The 16,592-nt window shown below is 36.0% G+C and overlaps 1 protein-coding gene across 3 annotated transcripts in view; it reads right to left on the bottom strand.

The window, feature by feature from the left end:
* The window catches only part of LOC123867376 (angiotensin-converting enzyme-like), a 42,271-nt gene that overhangs the window by 14,369 nt on the left and 11,310 nt on the right, over window positions 1-16,592 (bottom strand). Inside the window, exon 1 of one of the 3 annotated variants that reach the window (XM_045909383.1) lies at window positions 3,321-3,475. The exons of the other annotated variants lie outside the window; for them this stretch is intronic. The gene's annotated coding sequence lies outside the window, so the exon portion shown is untranslated. Of the gene's footprint in view, window positions 1-3,320; window positions 3,476-16,592 lie in introns of those variants that run through there. 3 annotated transcript variants of the gene reach the window in all.

Raw genomic sequence — 16,592 nt, 5'->3', positions numbered from 1 at the left:
TGTCCTTTTCATATTACAATAGGAAGAAGAGGATGCGAATACTCTAAGTTGTGCTTAGAATCAGTACCAATGTATGTTATTAAAATAAAGCCCACTGCGTTTCTTATTACAATAAATGGTGATAGCCTAGTTGTTAAGGCATCGGCCTTCTCTTCGGATTGTCGAGGGTTTGGTCTCGGACACGCATCTCTAACTTTTTGAAGTTATGTGTTTTAAGCAATTATCACTTGAAACCATCGTGAGGAAACCTGGATGCCGAGAGTTCTTCATAATGTTTTTAGATGTGTGTGAAGTCTGCCAATCTGCAATGGGACCAAAGCCTTCTCATTCTGAGATGAGACCTTTGATCAGTTAGTACTTAATCAACAATTGGTTGAAATGATGTTGTAAAAACGTTTGTTTTTACAACAATGCGCTAGTTGATGGTTTTCTGCCCTGCGAGGCGGTAATCTCATTATCCTTTTACATTTCTACACCTATTCTGATTTCCGTGGATGTGGTCCGTCTGAATAAACACTTAGGTATGTAGATGTGAAGTCGATGTCCTGGCAACAGACGACTTCAGCGGTTTTTGTTTTTATTGCTGAGATAAGCGATGCTGTATGCAAAAAAGGGTAATAAAAATTAAATTAGGTATGTTTTCCATGAAATCGATGTACCTAACTACTTTTTTAAAGCTATAATTAGACTCTATTGGCTCCTAAATATAATTTAATAGTAAACCTTAGTGGTTTTTTTGTTGTGTTAAAAGCAGATTGTAAAACATTCAATATTTGATAGTAAATAAAAAAAAAACACCATTCATGTGCCATCAATAACATTGGAAACTTTTTGTAACCTAAGTACTTAATTTGTTTTTAAGTAAGTACTTTTTTAAGTAACCTAAATCACTCTCCTAGGTCTTTAGCTATATTCAGACAGCCAGTCTGGTCCTTTGCGCAAAAAATTTGTCATCCCTTCTGCCACCAGGAGGCTTATAATTAATAGCGGTGAAATGACTCGTAAAATTTTTTTCATCTATCCATACTAATATTATAAATGCGAGAGTGTGTCTGTCTATCTGTCCGTCTGTCTGTCCGTCTGTCTGTCTGTCTGTATGTCTGTCTGTCTGCTACCTTTTCACGGCCCAACAGTTTAACCGATTCTGACGAGGTACAGAGTTAGCTTATATCCCTGGGCTACTTTTTATCCCGGAAAATCAAAGAGTTCCGACGGGATTCCTAAAGATCTATCCGCTTAACCAATTTGTATGAAAACTACCGGGGTAGCTTGCGTCCATGTTATTAACATAGGCAACTTTTTATCCCGGAAAATCAAACAGTTCCCACGGGATCTTTAAAACCCTAAATCCACGCGGACGAGGTCGCGGGCATCCTCTAGTAATAAAATAAAATCTTAGTAGCTTTCGCATAGCTTTTGCTGGCCTTCACGACTCGATGCAAGGCGCCATCATTTCATCACGAGCAACCAGTCCGCCCGGCTCATTTGAAGACGTAAGATATGACAGGTTCTCAGAGGTCCAACTAGATAATATGATGAAATCAGCCAAGAATTTATTTGCACGCCTTTAAAACTTAATTTTAATGTTTTTTTGGTGCAATGTTTTTTTTTCAGATACACTAAGTAGCCCTCGATTGCAATCTCACCTGGTGGTAAGTGATGACGCAGTCTAAAATGAAAACGGGGGGAAATGAAAACCTGTACAGTTTTTAGGGTTCCGTACCTCAAAAGGAAAAACGCAACATTTATAGGATCACTTTGTTGTCTGTCTGTCTGTCTGTCCGTCCGTCCGCCGTCCGTCTGTCCGTCCGTCCGTTGTGTCTGTCAAAGAAACCTATAGGGTACTTCTATAGGGTTTTTCTTTCTCTTCCTAGGGGGCATAAACGTAATAAACCAGATGGGCCGATATTATGCATGACAGTTTTCTTGAACCCACATAATTACGATTCATATCATGTTAATTATGCGACATTGGCACAATCCCCTAGCCTTGATTTGAAAAGTAGGTAGGTACTTTGTTAAGCTTTAACCTACACATTCTTACTAGGTCGCGTGTAAACAAGTAAATATGAATATCAATTTATTTCATTTTTAGGGTTCCGAGCCTCAAAAGGAAAAACGGAACCCTTATAGGATCACTTTGTTGTCTGTCTGTCTGTCTGTCCGTCCGTCCGTCTGTCCGTCGTGTCTGTCAACAAAACCTATAGGGTACTTCCCGTTGACCTAGAATCTAAGGATAAAATTTGGCAGGTAGGTAGGTCTAATAGCACAAGCAAAGGAATAAATCTGAAAACCACGAATTTGTGGTTACATCACAGAAAAAAAAAATTTAAATATGTTTTAATTTTCAAAGTAAGATACTATACCTGTATATATACTATAGATTTCAAACTATACCAAGTGGGGTATCATATGAAAGGGCTTTACTTGTACATTCTATAACAGATTTTTATTTATTTTAACCATAAAAAAAATTGATTTATTGTGCAAAATCTCGGAAAAATACCCGAGAACGGAACCCTCGGTGCGCGAGTCTGACTCGCACTTGACCGGTTTTTTATGTCTATACATAAATATAATAATCTAAAAAAAAAGTACAAAGCAATGAAATTTCGTTAATTTATTGTAGTTTGAATTTCTAATTTAGTTCAGTTCATTTATAATATTTTAGTTATAATTTCAATATATTATTAGTCTGTATAATAAACTTAAGTACTAAAACAAATCAATATTTTATGATTGATTGTTACAAATTAGAATTTAACGCTCGAGGTACATGATATTAAAAAATATTAAAGGTAGGTAAGTACATATTTATTACTTCGAATTAAACTAGCAAACGCTCCGGCTTCACTTGTTTATAACTAGGTTTGAAACTTTTAATGACTAGAGCTTTCAAACATAGTCGAAGTGGTATTATAGTGACTAGTAAAAAGTGGGGCAACAATTAATTTTAAATAAATGAAACAAATAGGTATGTCATCATTGTAAATATTAATATACCTACCTAGAGAACTATGCGTAGAATTTGTTGATTACAATTTAAAATTTAAACGACACGTGTTTGTCTTATGAATTCCTACATAATTTAACTTTAATGCGAAATGATCTAGATAACAAATAAGTATAGAAAAATATTTTTTTAAATCTGTATAAGTAATAATATATATTTTACGATTTACTTAGCAACTATTTACATAGAGAAAGTGCGACGAAGACTAACTTGAAAAAATGTTTTGTAGTCAAATCACGTATAAAAACTTTAGCGCCATCTTGCAAAAAAAAATAACGAACAAAATATAAACAGTATAAAAACTTACCTATAAAGAATCTCGCAAAAAAAAATTGAATGACAATTTTAAAAATGGAATTGTCAAAATCGTATTGCGTCTGTTTCGAACTTTCGAAAATGGAACGGCCAGTCGTCGCCGACTTCGACCGGCCGATGACTGAGCGCGAACGCAGCCTTGCTACCACTCACACACGCTTCACATACAGTAAAACAAACAAAATTAACACCGAATTACATCACAGAACATTCAACTTTATTGTTATTGTAACTGGAAGTATTTTTGCTTGAATAATTCTGGCTTTGGTCATGCTTTGGTCATGGGTTGAGGATTAGGAATGTTCGACAACGGATTTAATCGGTTGTCAATTGCAGATGCTTGATTGTTTATTTTTGTTTTTGTTTAATGTGGATGCTACTTTTTGTCACTGGCTGACTAAGCTTAGGCTGAAATCACACATAGATCATGTCTAGTTTAGAAGGAATCACACTATCACATCACACTAATATCATAAAGGCGAAAGTTTGTATGTGTGTGTGTGTGTGTATGTTTGTTACTCCTTCACGCAAAAACCACTCGACGGATTTGGCTGAAATTCAGAATGGAGATAGATAATATCCTGGATTAGCACATAGGCTACTTTTTATCCCGGAAAATCAAAGAGTTCCCACGGAATTTCAAAAAACCTAAATTCACGCGGGCGAAGTCGCGGGCATCGGCTAGTATAATTTAAACTTTAATTTATACCGTGTAAAATTGGTGAAACGTGAATTAGGTACACAACAAAACACTATAACATAATAACTATTTACAAGTTAAGCTTACTGACTACCAATCTTTCTAAGGCTTCTTGAAAATCCACGACTTTCAGCTGTTTTAAAAAAAAACTTGCAAAAACGGGCGGTGTGCAGTACCTACCTACATGCAGTTTTTTAACCGACTTCAAAAAAAGGAGGAGGTTCTCAATTCGTCGCAATCTTTTTGCTTTTGTGTTTCTACATAGGTATAAGTACTTAAAAGAAAATACTGAATACTTAGGTTCCTACATAATCACTGTCTTAACTATCTCCTTAATTAGGTGATATTCAGGAAAAATATAAGTGTATAGGTACACGATACACACCATATAATTAGGTGCGTACTTAAAAAAAAAAACTTTTATAGGTAGGTACAGGGATGAATATAACCTTCAAGGTAGCGTCAATGGCAATTTATGTTGTTTATCTTTGAACTACCAGTTAAATTAGCTTTCTATTCCGAAACCATTTACTAATTAATACCACGAGTTCCATATATAGAAACACGTGTGTTAATTATTTACCAAGCCCTAAGCTTGATACCATAATGGCCGGTCCCACGTCTCGTGGACGTCGCCGCTGAGTCATAGACGCGGGCAGACACCGGAGGCAACGGTACTATACCACACTGTCTACACTCTACAGTCTACACCATTGGTCTACACACATACTCGTAAGTCATAATAGGCACATATCCGAATACGGCCCGCTAATTATAAAAACCGGCCAAGTGCGAGTCGGACTCGCGCACTGAGGGTTCCGTACTCGGGTATTTTTTCCAACATTTTGCACGATAAATCAAAAACTATTACGCATAAAAATGAATAAAAATCTGTGTTTAGAATGTACAGGTAAAGCCCTTTCATATAATACCCCATTTGGTATAGTTATCTTACTTTGAAAATTGAAATATATTTTAATTTTTTTTAAATGATGTGACCACAAATTCGCGGTTTTCAGATTTATTCCTGTACTTGTGCTATGAGACCTACCTACCTGCTAAATTTCATGATTCTAGGTCAACGGGAAGTACTCTATAGGTTTTTGACAGACACGACGGACGGACGGACAAACAGACAGACATACAACAAAGTGATCCTATAAGGGTTCCGTTTTTCCTTTTGAGGTAAGGAACCCTAAAAACGGTGATAACTTAGAAGTTTTCGGGGGGGCGTGGGTTTGATCCGGGACTTTTCGGAGTTATGCTTTAACGGTGAAAGAAAACATCGTGCGGAAAGCTGCCCGCCTAAAAGTTCTCCACAATGTTTTATTTTACTTGCGTAATTTTTTTTAATACATAGGGAAACTTTGCGACATTATTCCATAAAAGTTTTGGATTCCATCTCCTCAATCCTGATGCTGAAGGGGACCTGACTCATGGGATTTTTAAAAACCTAAATCCACGCAGGCGAAGCTGCGGGCGTCATCTAGTTATAAATATAAATTACGATTTATGAAAAACAGTGTTTATATATTTTTTGGATTATAATTTATTCAATCATCTGTACGTTCTGGCAATGACATAGATTTGCTTGAAACAAATAAAAACAAATGCGTGTTTGCATTTTAACTGCAAGCTATAAAGTAAATGTTTATAGGTACTTACAGTTCATGAAATAACGCATAATAGGTATAGGTACCTAATTGACGAACAATCTACATATTTTTTACTGTCTATGCTAATATTATATTAAAATAACAAATGCGAAACTGTGTCTGTCTGTCTGTTACATATTCACTGTCCATCCGTTGAACCGATTTTGACAAAAGGTACAGAAATTGTTTATAATAATAATAATATAATAATAAATCTTTATTAAGAGCAACCAGGACTCACTTTGTTAGATAGACTTGTTGTTTAGATAGGTAATAGACAAATTGTATCCCGGAAAATTAAAATTTCCCACGGGATTTTAAAAAACCTAAATCCAAGCCGACTTCGTCTATAATGAACATATGTTCATAGTAAAACAAGAGTAAAACATCGTTTTTATCTTACTCTTTATTAATCTTCATCATCAAAGCAAAGATTAAAAACTGCACTTGGTTAAAACTAGTTCGTTATATTTAACGCAAACCGTTATATCAATCGGCAGGTGGACAAACACAGGTTGTTAACAGGGCTCTCTCCGTCACTTGCTCCATACAATCGTAGTTCCAATTTCATTTGTTTGAATATTAACAGGGCTCTCTCCGTCACTCGTTTCCACTCGTTTCATAAAATTGTAGTTCCAATTTCATTTGAATATTAAGCAACCAAAATCCATGAAATTTTGCAGACATATTCTAGAAACTAATATCTGTGTCTGTGGTGTTTTAGATTTTTCTAAAAATATGTAGTTTTAAAATTACAGGGGCTCAAAGATTTGTATGAAATTTTTTAAGACCGCGTAACTTTGAAACCGAATATTTTAACAGAAATCTGGAAAACCACAGACATACATATTAGTTTCTAGAATATGTCTGCAAAATTTCATGGACTTTGGTTGCTTAATATTCAAATGAAATTGGAACTACGATTGTATGAAACGAGTGACGGAGAGAGCCCTCTTAAGGAACCAAATTCCATGAAATTTTGCAGACATATTTTAGAAACTAATATCTTTGTGGTGTTTTTGATTTATCTAAAAATATGTAAGTAAGTAGCTGTTTTAAAATTACAGGGGCTCAAAGATTTGTATGAGAATTTTTAAGACCGCGTAACTTTGAAACCGAATATATTAACAGAAATCTGGTAAACCACAGACATAGATATATTAGTTTCTAGAATATGTCTGCAAAATTTCATGGACATTGGTTGCTTAATATTCAAATGAAATTGGAACTACGTTTGTATGAAGCGAGTGACGGAGAGACCCCTCTTTTAAAAGAAACTGTCTAAGTATTTAGTAGTGTATGTATGTAGATACCTACCCGCTATATGATAGGTATATTTTTCTCTTTATTTAGAAGCTTAGCCACTTAGACTATGTCGATTCGATAGTTACAATCGACAAAACCTACCACAACTTACGAGTACCATCTAAGTTTTTGCGTGAAGGAGTAACAAACATACACACACACACAAACTTTCCCCTTTATAATATTAGTGTGATAATATTTTTACAAAACATAATATAATAATTTTGATACTTATAGGCTAAGTCACGCCTCTCAAAGTTTATAACGGAATATTATGATTTATATGACACGTTTAATCAGATATAAAGTTACATTTAAATATGAGAAAACTAAATAATAGAAACGTACATTGGAAATATAATAATGGAAAATATAACGCCTCTCTTTTTATCATATAAACTCTTATCTTTTTTTAACCCCTGACCCAAAAAGAGGGGTGTTATAAGTTTGACGTGTGTACCTGCGTATCTGTGTATCTGTCTGTGGCATCATAGCTCCTAAACTAATGAACCGATTTTAATTTAGTTTTTCTTGTGTCAAAGGTGGCTTGATCGAGAGTGATCTTAGCTATCAAGAAAAACGGTTCAGCCGTTTGAAAGTTATCAGCTCTTTTCTAGTTACTGTAACCTTCACTTGTCGGGGATGTTATACATTTTTAATTTACACTTGTACAGTCTCTCTCTATCTTATGATAGAGTTATGCAAGAGTCGTTGAAGCCGAGCTGTTGGTAAGTAATAAGTATACTTCTCGGGAAAAATGAGACCGACCTGTGGGCTGATTCGCAACTTAGTGTTCAAGACTGAATGCTAGCCACAGAGTTCATATGATGTTGGTTGGTTCTACACTGCTGCTTCACTGAGTGAAGTTAACATATTTTTGGTAGAAAACCTTCAATGGATTCAAAATAAATGTGAGTTAGCCAGTGTTAGCGAATCACCCCGCTGGGAGTAGGTAGGTATATGATGGGACCGTAGCCTTAGGTTAAGTGTTTCAAGTCACTGGCCAATTGATTAGCCACCTACAAACTTTATGTAAATAAATAAACCGGAGATAATAAAGGGATCCATAACAGGTACACAGGTGGGCCGTGGGTGGGACATGAGTGAAGCCTTGCCAATGACGTAGGCCTGAGACCTAGTGGGTGTAGGCACATTGACCTTAGCAAAGCGCACTGACCCCGTTGACCGGACAAATGTTTTGCCTATCCCTCTGGGTCGTATAGACCATTGCTGAGGGTTGTGACTCTTTCCCATTATAACATACCTTACTAATTAGTAGGAGATCTCAAGGGATAATAAAGCGGTGGGTTCCCAAATCCTTCCGCCGTAGATATTTAATTACATACGAAAGAGAACAAAATTTAGATTCTTAGGTTTCACAGTTATTATCAGATGTTATGGAGATAATAACCTTCTGAGTCGTATAGATCATTGCTGAGGGTTGTGACTCCTTCCCATTATGACATACTTTACTGATAGTGGATAACAAAGCGGTGGGTTCCCAAATTCTTCCGCAGTTTACATACAAAAGAAAACAAAATTTAGACTCCTAGGTTACACAGTTATTATCAGATGTTATAGTGATAATAACTAGGAACTTCGATGCACGGAGGAAACGAAACATCTTTGGACAAAATCGGTCACCCATCTGGTTATCGATTTGGGTCAATGTTGCTTCATATCACGATCAACCCGTCGCCGAGCCACGACTGAGCACGGCCATAGTCACGCTGGCCCAGATTGGCAGACTTCAGATATAGTGGAGATCATTAATATAGAGAAGTGTGAGAGAAAAACATCCAGCTCAGGCAATCCTCACGTGAATGTTTTAAAAGATAACTAAGTAAGTATTGATAATAATTATTCTTAACTAGATGATGAACGCGTGGATATAGTTTTTTTAGAAATCCCGTGGGAACTTTTTGCTTTTCCGGGATAAAAAATTGCGTAAGTCAATTTCCGTGGCGTAAGCTATACCTCTCTACCAAACATATAAATCGGTTAAACGGATAGACCCTTAAGGAATCCCGTAGGAACTCTTCGATTTTTCGGGATAAAAAGTAGCCTATGTCCGTCCCTGAATGTAAGCTAACTCTGTACCAAACATTAAAATCGGTTCAGTGGTTAAGCCGTAAAAACGTAGCAGACAGACAGACAGACACAATTTCGCATTTATAATATTATAGTATGGATAGCATGGATTACTTTAGTAAAACAATATATAAAAATATGTATATAATAATGATAAATTATTATTCTGACGATATAAGAATTTGTTTTAAAGATACTATAAATTATTGATTACAGCAACATCAAGCATGCAGTAGTGGAAGTATAGCTTTTTACTTGTTGCCTAGATGACGCTAATTGAAATGTTTAAAAATATATTATTTAAAACATTAAATTATAATTAACTACATATTAACTTTTAAAACTGTAACAAATAAAATTAAGCCAATAAAATTATTTTAAAATTCAGCGAATGACAAAAAAATTACTTATAATTAATAAATACAAATTGTCTGTTGCGACATCTAGCGTGCGATAGAAAAAATATAGCTTCTTTATGTAGTCCCTAGACAGCGCTAACAAAAGACACATTTTAATAAATTTTTTAATAATTAATTATTTTTAGAATCTTGAAAAAAAATAACCAATTAAATTTTTTATAATTATTTTTAGAATCATGAAAAAAAATTTTAGTCAAGTAATTTATAGTTTAATAAATTCGTTTTGCGAATATGAAATTCTTGAAAAACTAAAATTTTTAAAAGACTACTGACAGTGACATCTAGCAGGCAGTAGTAAAAGTACAAATCTTAGTTTGTTGGCTAGATGGCGCTAATATCGTTAAAAAAAATTGACTGTAGAAAGCCTTATTTAAAAAAAAATACAACAGAGATAATAAGAAAATAAATAGGATATTGTTGTAATGACCAATGAATCTCAAGATTCGATTCCGTGATCTACTGGAAAGTCATTACCGCATTAGGCAGTTGCACTAGATTACTCGTATGTAGCGAAGCTTTTCTTACGAAAAAGCCACTTTGCGAGTGGTTTTTAACCCCCGACCCAAAAAGAGAGCTGATAAAAGTTTGACGTGTGTATCTGTGTATCTGTCTGTGGCATCGTAGCTCCTAAAGTAATGAACCGATTTTAATTTAGTTTTTTTGTTTGAAAGGTGGCTTGATCGAGAGTGTTCTTAGCTATAATCCAAGAAAATCGGTTCAGCTGTTTGAATGTTATCAGCTTTTTTCTAGTTATTACTGTAACCTTCACTTGTCGGGGGTGTTATACATTTTTAATTTACACTTGTTTCCAATGAATCAAGGTTCAACCAAAAGTTCAGAGTGAAAGTCTTTCTGTTGCCTTATCACGGCTCAACTGCGAAAGACACTACCTAAGATAGCTGAAGATAAACAAACAACACTGTTAATCCCGGAAAAACAAAGAATCTCAAAACTTATAATCTATATGAAATATATATCAAAACAAAAACTTATAACTATCAAAGCTGTTAAGCAACTCATTCCCAAGCTTTCTTACCATCTTTACATTAAAGTAGGATTTTTCAATAAGTTTACGTTTGATTATAACTTTGAACTTGTTGAGAGACATCTTCATTATGTATCATCATCATCACCCTGTGGACATCCACTATTGGACATAGGCCTTCCCTAAAGAGCGCCACCACACCCGGTCCTCATCCTTCCTCATCCAGCCACTTCCCGCCAGCCGCTTTATATCGTCGGTCCATCATATCTGCAATATGTATATTAAAAGAAAACCAAAAAAGTCAACTAGTGAGGAATAGCTGCAAAGAAGGCTAGTTTACAAGGATTCAATCAACAGGAAATAACGCAAATAATAATCATCATGATTGACAAAAGAGTAAATCTCTTACCTGCCTATTCCAATTGTTTAGTGAGGTCATTTCTACAATGCGACGTGCATTTGATTACGGTTTATTACATCTGAAGAGATTGTGCGGTTAGAGCACAATGCCTGCTTGATCATAACAAATGAATAGGCAGACACGAATAGATGCTAGAGTCTAGACCAGGGGTCGGCAAGTAATTTTAAGTGGGGTTCAGATACTGTTGGCAATTTTTATTGAGGTCCAGAAAAAATAATTCATACTGCTTATTCGTTTACACTTTGGCATATTTAGGTATCACATCACACTTCACACTAATATTATAAAGGAGAAAGTTTGTATATGTGTGTGTGTGTGTGTGTGTGTGTGTGTATGTTTGTTACTCCTTCACGCAAAAACTACTGGACGGATTGGGCTGAAATTTAGAATGGCGATAAATTATACCCTGGATAAGCACATAGGCTACTTTTTATCCCGGAAAATCAAAGAGTTCCCACGGGAATTTTAAAAACCTACATCCACGCGAACGAAGTCGCGGGTATCAGCTAGTAATTATATAAATCACAAATGGTAACATCTACAGGAACTACAGTCTACAGGAATTATAGGATCACTTTGTTGTCTGTCCGTCCGAGGACAGACAGAGAGACCACAAAGTGATCCTATAAGGGTTCCGTTTTTTCTTTTAAGGAACGGAACCCTAAAAAACGGTCCATGAGACCCTCTGACAGAGCGACGGACAACGGACGGTCAGCGGAGGTTCCCACTGTTCCCGTTCTTTGGGTATGGATCCCTAGCAATGGAAAGTAGTAAATATAAAGGTAAAGCGAGTATGTACTCAATTAAACTTGCAACCATGGTAGAGCAGGCGCCATTGTTGTGGAAATTGCACTAAATGAGAGCCGTATAGTGAACAAATACACGATGCAAGAGAGAAATCACTTTGCACTTTGCAGCTTTGCCCTTGACTGATAAATACAGCAAAAGAATAACAAAATATGACTTGCTAGTCGATTGCAAAAAGACTGCATCAATCACGGCGCTTGCATGTTTCTGCGGGAAGGTTGCTGCGATTGGTTTATCTTTTTAACCGACTTCGAAAAGGAGGAGGTTCTCAATTCGTCGGAATATTTTTTTTAAATAGAGAAAACTAAAGATCTCAATTGCTGTGATTATTAACTGAATTTATGGTATTTTTAGGGTTTCGTACCTCAAAAGGAAAAACGGAACCCTTATAGGATCACTTTGTTGTCTGTCTGTCTGTCCGTCGTGTCTGTCAAGAAAACCTATAGGGTACTTTCCGTTGACCTAGAATTATAAAATTTGGCAGGTAGGTAGATCTTATAGCACGAGTACAGGAATAAATCCGAAACCCGTGAATTTGTGGTTACATCACAGAAAAAAAAAATTGGCTTGGCTGATTTTTTTGGGTTCAGTGGCGTGTGGAAGTCCCTACAAGAGACCTATGTCCAGCAGTGGACGTCTGTTAGTTGATAATGCTAATGATGATGATGAAAGTTACGACTATCTTAATGCACAAGTGTAAATTAAAAAGTTATAACACCCCCGACAAGTGAAGGTTACAGTAACTAGAAAGGAGCTGATAACTTTCGGCTGAAACGGCTGAACCGATTTTCTTGGATTATAGCTAAGAACACTCTCGATCAAGCCACCTTTCAAACAAAAAAACTAAATTAAAATCGGTTCATTAGTTTAGGAGCTACGATGCCACAGACAGATACACAGATACACACGTCAAACTTATAACACCCCTCTTTTTGGATCGGGGGTTTTATTATGCAAACCCATCAAGAGTTTTAAAAATATTTATTTACCATGTAAAATTTAAAACCAAGCCTTTTCAATATTGTCAGGCTCACCATTGTTGTGCAAATTACTTGCTATAGCTAGGGTTGGCACTTTAGTAATATATTTAGTAAAATTTTGATTTTTATCTTTAACTAGAAAATAATGCTATTTTACAGTTTTATCAGAAACTAGTAAACCCACCCCGGCTTCGCATAGGTAGCTTATTAAAATCTTCGCAAGGATCCCTATTTTTTTAATGAAATATAGCCTATGCTACTTAGGAATAATGTGGCTGTCTACTGGTGAAAGAATTTTCAAAATCGGTTAAGTAGTCCCAGAGATTACTTCCTACAAAGAAATTCACAAACTTTACCTCCTCTTATTATTACATTAGTATAAAAGTATAGACATGACTTTGTCTGCGTGCTTCGTGCCAGGAAATCTGTGTTCCAAGAAAACTTTTTCGCTTTCCTGGAAAAAATAAGTATGTTAAACCCTTGGTATTTAACTATAATCATACAATAATCACGTTATTCCTTTGCTTCTTTACAACGTGATTGAGGGTCAAATCAATAATCAGACTTCCGTATAAATAATATGGGTGGCAACTGATGGCAGCCCTAGAGGTGACAGGGCCTTAACGAATGAATACATTGTGTGTTGAAGTGACAGCTTCGATTACTGTGTGAACTGAATCCGTGATATACTGCAGGCGACAACGCGAGATTGACTTTTGTATCAATTTTATTTATCTGGTGGCTTCGGCCGTGGCTAGTTACCTCTGTGCCAGCAAAGCCGTGCCGCCAAGGATTTAGCGTTCCAGTGCGGTCCCACGTAGAAACCGATCAGGGGAACTGCCATACTCCTTCCAAGTTAGCCCGCTACCACCAAAGACTGCGTCATCACTTATCACCAGGTGGGTTGGCAGTTAAGGGCTAATTTGTTATCGAATAAAATTAAAACAAAATAATATTATAATTGGCCATCCAAAGGGGTAATGCTGCCAGCATTTTGGGTACAATGTCTCGCTGCGGTGGTCTAGATGAGGTTTTAGATTTAGTTTAAATTATTTTCAGCCTTTAATTAAGTTTTTTTTAGTTTTAATTTAGATTTAAGTTTATTTTATATAATTATCAGTTACTATTATACCTAATTCTGGAGTTATATTATAAATTATATTTATAAAGGATATCACTCACGATAGTTAAAATGCTCTTTCGATAGTGCTATCAATAATTCAAAAGCATAGTCAAGTAGTCAAACATACAGGGAGAAATAAAAATGCAGTAAAGCCATATCAGTTTCATGAATTTTCCCCACTTCAATCTCGCAAGCTATAGCTTACCTACATTAGGGTTAGCATGAGATTTTATATTTCACTAAAGTCGATAGGATTCGATCTTCGAAACACTTTGATTTCAAAATAAAATGGACTTTTGAGGTCTTGTTTTAAAGCTCGATCTTTAATTTCAAAATAAAATGGGCTTTACGGTCTTGTTGTAAAGTTCATCATCATCATCATGATCAAGCCATTTCCGGACATCTCCTGAGTACAGAATGAGATGGTTTTGGACCAAAGTCTACCACACTGGCCAAGTGCGGATTGGCAGATTTCACGCACCTTTAAGAACATAAGGTTAATAACAAGCAGGTTTTCTCACAATGTTTTGAATCTCAAGTTCATCGATAGTTGTATTGAAATCGTGCGAAATAAAAATTGGTGTTACAGAATGTATGACTTTAAATCAAGGAGATTTATTGCCATTCTACCTAGACGCATGTTCCGACGTTCGAACTCTTTCAACGTTGCATTAGTGGGGTGTAAAATCTCATACTAACCCTACAGTTTATAAATCATTCATGCCTCAGTATTCTCTCGAATGGAATCCATCTGTGAACTCATTGTGAGGGTAGAAATTCTATTGTTTTAAAAGGAACATGAAAATGAAACTGAACTCCGGAAAAATTGGAAAAACAATGGAAATGTTATTTCAGAATAGGAATTTTTCATCGTACACTGATTATAATTTTTTAGGGTTCCGTACCTCAAAAGGAAAAACGGAACCCTTATAGGATCACTTTGTTGTCTGTCTGTCTGTCAAGAAACCTATAGGGTCCCGTTGACATAGAATCATGAAATTTGGTAAGTAGGTAGGTCTTATAGCACAAGTACAGGAATAAATCTGAAAACCGCGAATTTGTGGTTACATCATTCAATCTTCAAAGTAAGATAACTAACTATACCAAGTGGGGTATCATATGAAAGGGCTTTACCTGTACATCTTAAAACAGATTTTCATTTATTTTTATGTATAATAGTTTTTGATTTATCGTGCAAAATGTTGGAAAAAATACCCGGGTAAGGAACTCGCACTTGGTCGGTTTTTTAATTAAAAAAGTTTACTAGCGATTTTAACATACAAACAAACACATACATTTTTCTATCTTGCACAACTATTTTACAAATACCAGAGCTACAAACAAAATATGGCTGTATGTAATTATTTGCGAATCGAAACCTAGACTTCCCACTTCGTCTTTCACATGTGAGAAGATTATTTGCAAATCAAAGGAATATCTCACAGAGCACGGCCGTTTTCATTTAGCAACGACGAAGACAAAAGTGTTAGCAAACATGACATTCAACAATTATGTACGGCACACCACACGTGGGACTGAAGCGTGCGAAATGGACAGACTCATTAATATTTATGATCACACTTATATTAATATTATAAAAGCGAAAGTTTGTATGTGTGTGTATGTTTGTTACTCCTTCACGCAAAAACTACTGGACGGATTTGGCTGAAATTTGGAATGGAGATACATAATATCCTGGATTAGCACATAGACTACTTTTTATTCCGGAAAATCAAAGAGTTCCCACGGGATTTCGAAAAACCTAAATCCACGCGGGCATCTGCTAGTTATAAAATATTTTTGCTAGAATGAGTTGGTCAAAAGAAAGCTCAGGGCTTAGAATAAGAACCCAGGCTCAGAATCTGTAATCAGAAACGAGAAAAAGGAAATCCATAACAAAATCAGAGCAATTGACATATCACAGCGTGAAGTGACAATAGGCAGGGCACATAGTTCGAACAAGTATAAATTAAAAATTTATAACACCCCCGTCAAATGAAGGTTACAGTAACTAGAAAAGAGCTGATAACTTTCAAACGGCTAAACCGATTTTCTTGGATTATAGCTAAGAACATTCTTAATCAAGCCACCTTTCAAACAAAAAAAAACTAAATTAAAATCGGTTCATTAGTTTAGGAGCTACGATGCCACAGACAGATACACAGATACACACGTCAAACTTATAACACCCCTCTTTTTGGGTCGGGGGTTAAAAACTGATGGACGTTGGGAATAAGGGTTCTAAGGTGTTGGAAGCATAGCGTTGGAATACTTCTCAATAGGCGGGCAGACGACATCAAACGAGTCGCAGGGCGTGGCGTGTGGATGTGGCAATCCCTACAAGTCCAGCAATGGGCGTCTATCGGTTGACGAATGATGATAATGAGTTGCTCAAAATCGGTCCCCAAATCAAAGATCGTAGATACCATTTCTATTCCTTATTTAGAACTAGCTGATGCCCGCAGCTTCGCCCGCGTGGATTGGTCAGATCCCCTGCAGCATCAGGATTGAGGAGTTGGACTCCAAATCTTTTATGAAACAATGTCGCAAAGTTCCTCTATCGATTAAAAAAGAAATGGCGCAAATCGGTTCAGAAATCTCGGAGATTTCGGTGTACATAGGTAGAAAAACACAACTCCCTTTTTGAAAGTCGGTTAAAAAAGTAGCCTATGTTACTCCCTGGTCAATTCTCTACTTGTCTGTGAAAATCCTGTCAAAATCGGTTCAGCCGTTCCCAAGATTAGCCTTTTCAAACAGACAGATAGACAGACAGACAGA

Source organism: Maniola jurtina, chromosome 8 (genome assembly GCF_905333055.1).
Source record: "Maniola jurtina chromosome 8, ilManJurt1.1, whole genome shotgun sequence".
NCBI classification, from domain to species: domain Eukaryota; kingdom Metazoa; phylum Arthropoda; class Insecta; order Lepidoptera; family Nymphalidae; genus Maniola; species Maniola jurtina.
Note: the sequence above shows the minus strand (reverse complement) of the source record. Positions and strands in the feature narration are given on the sequence as shown.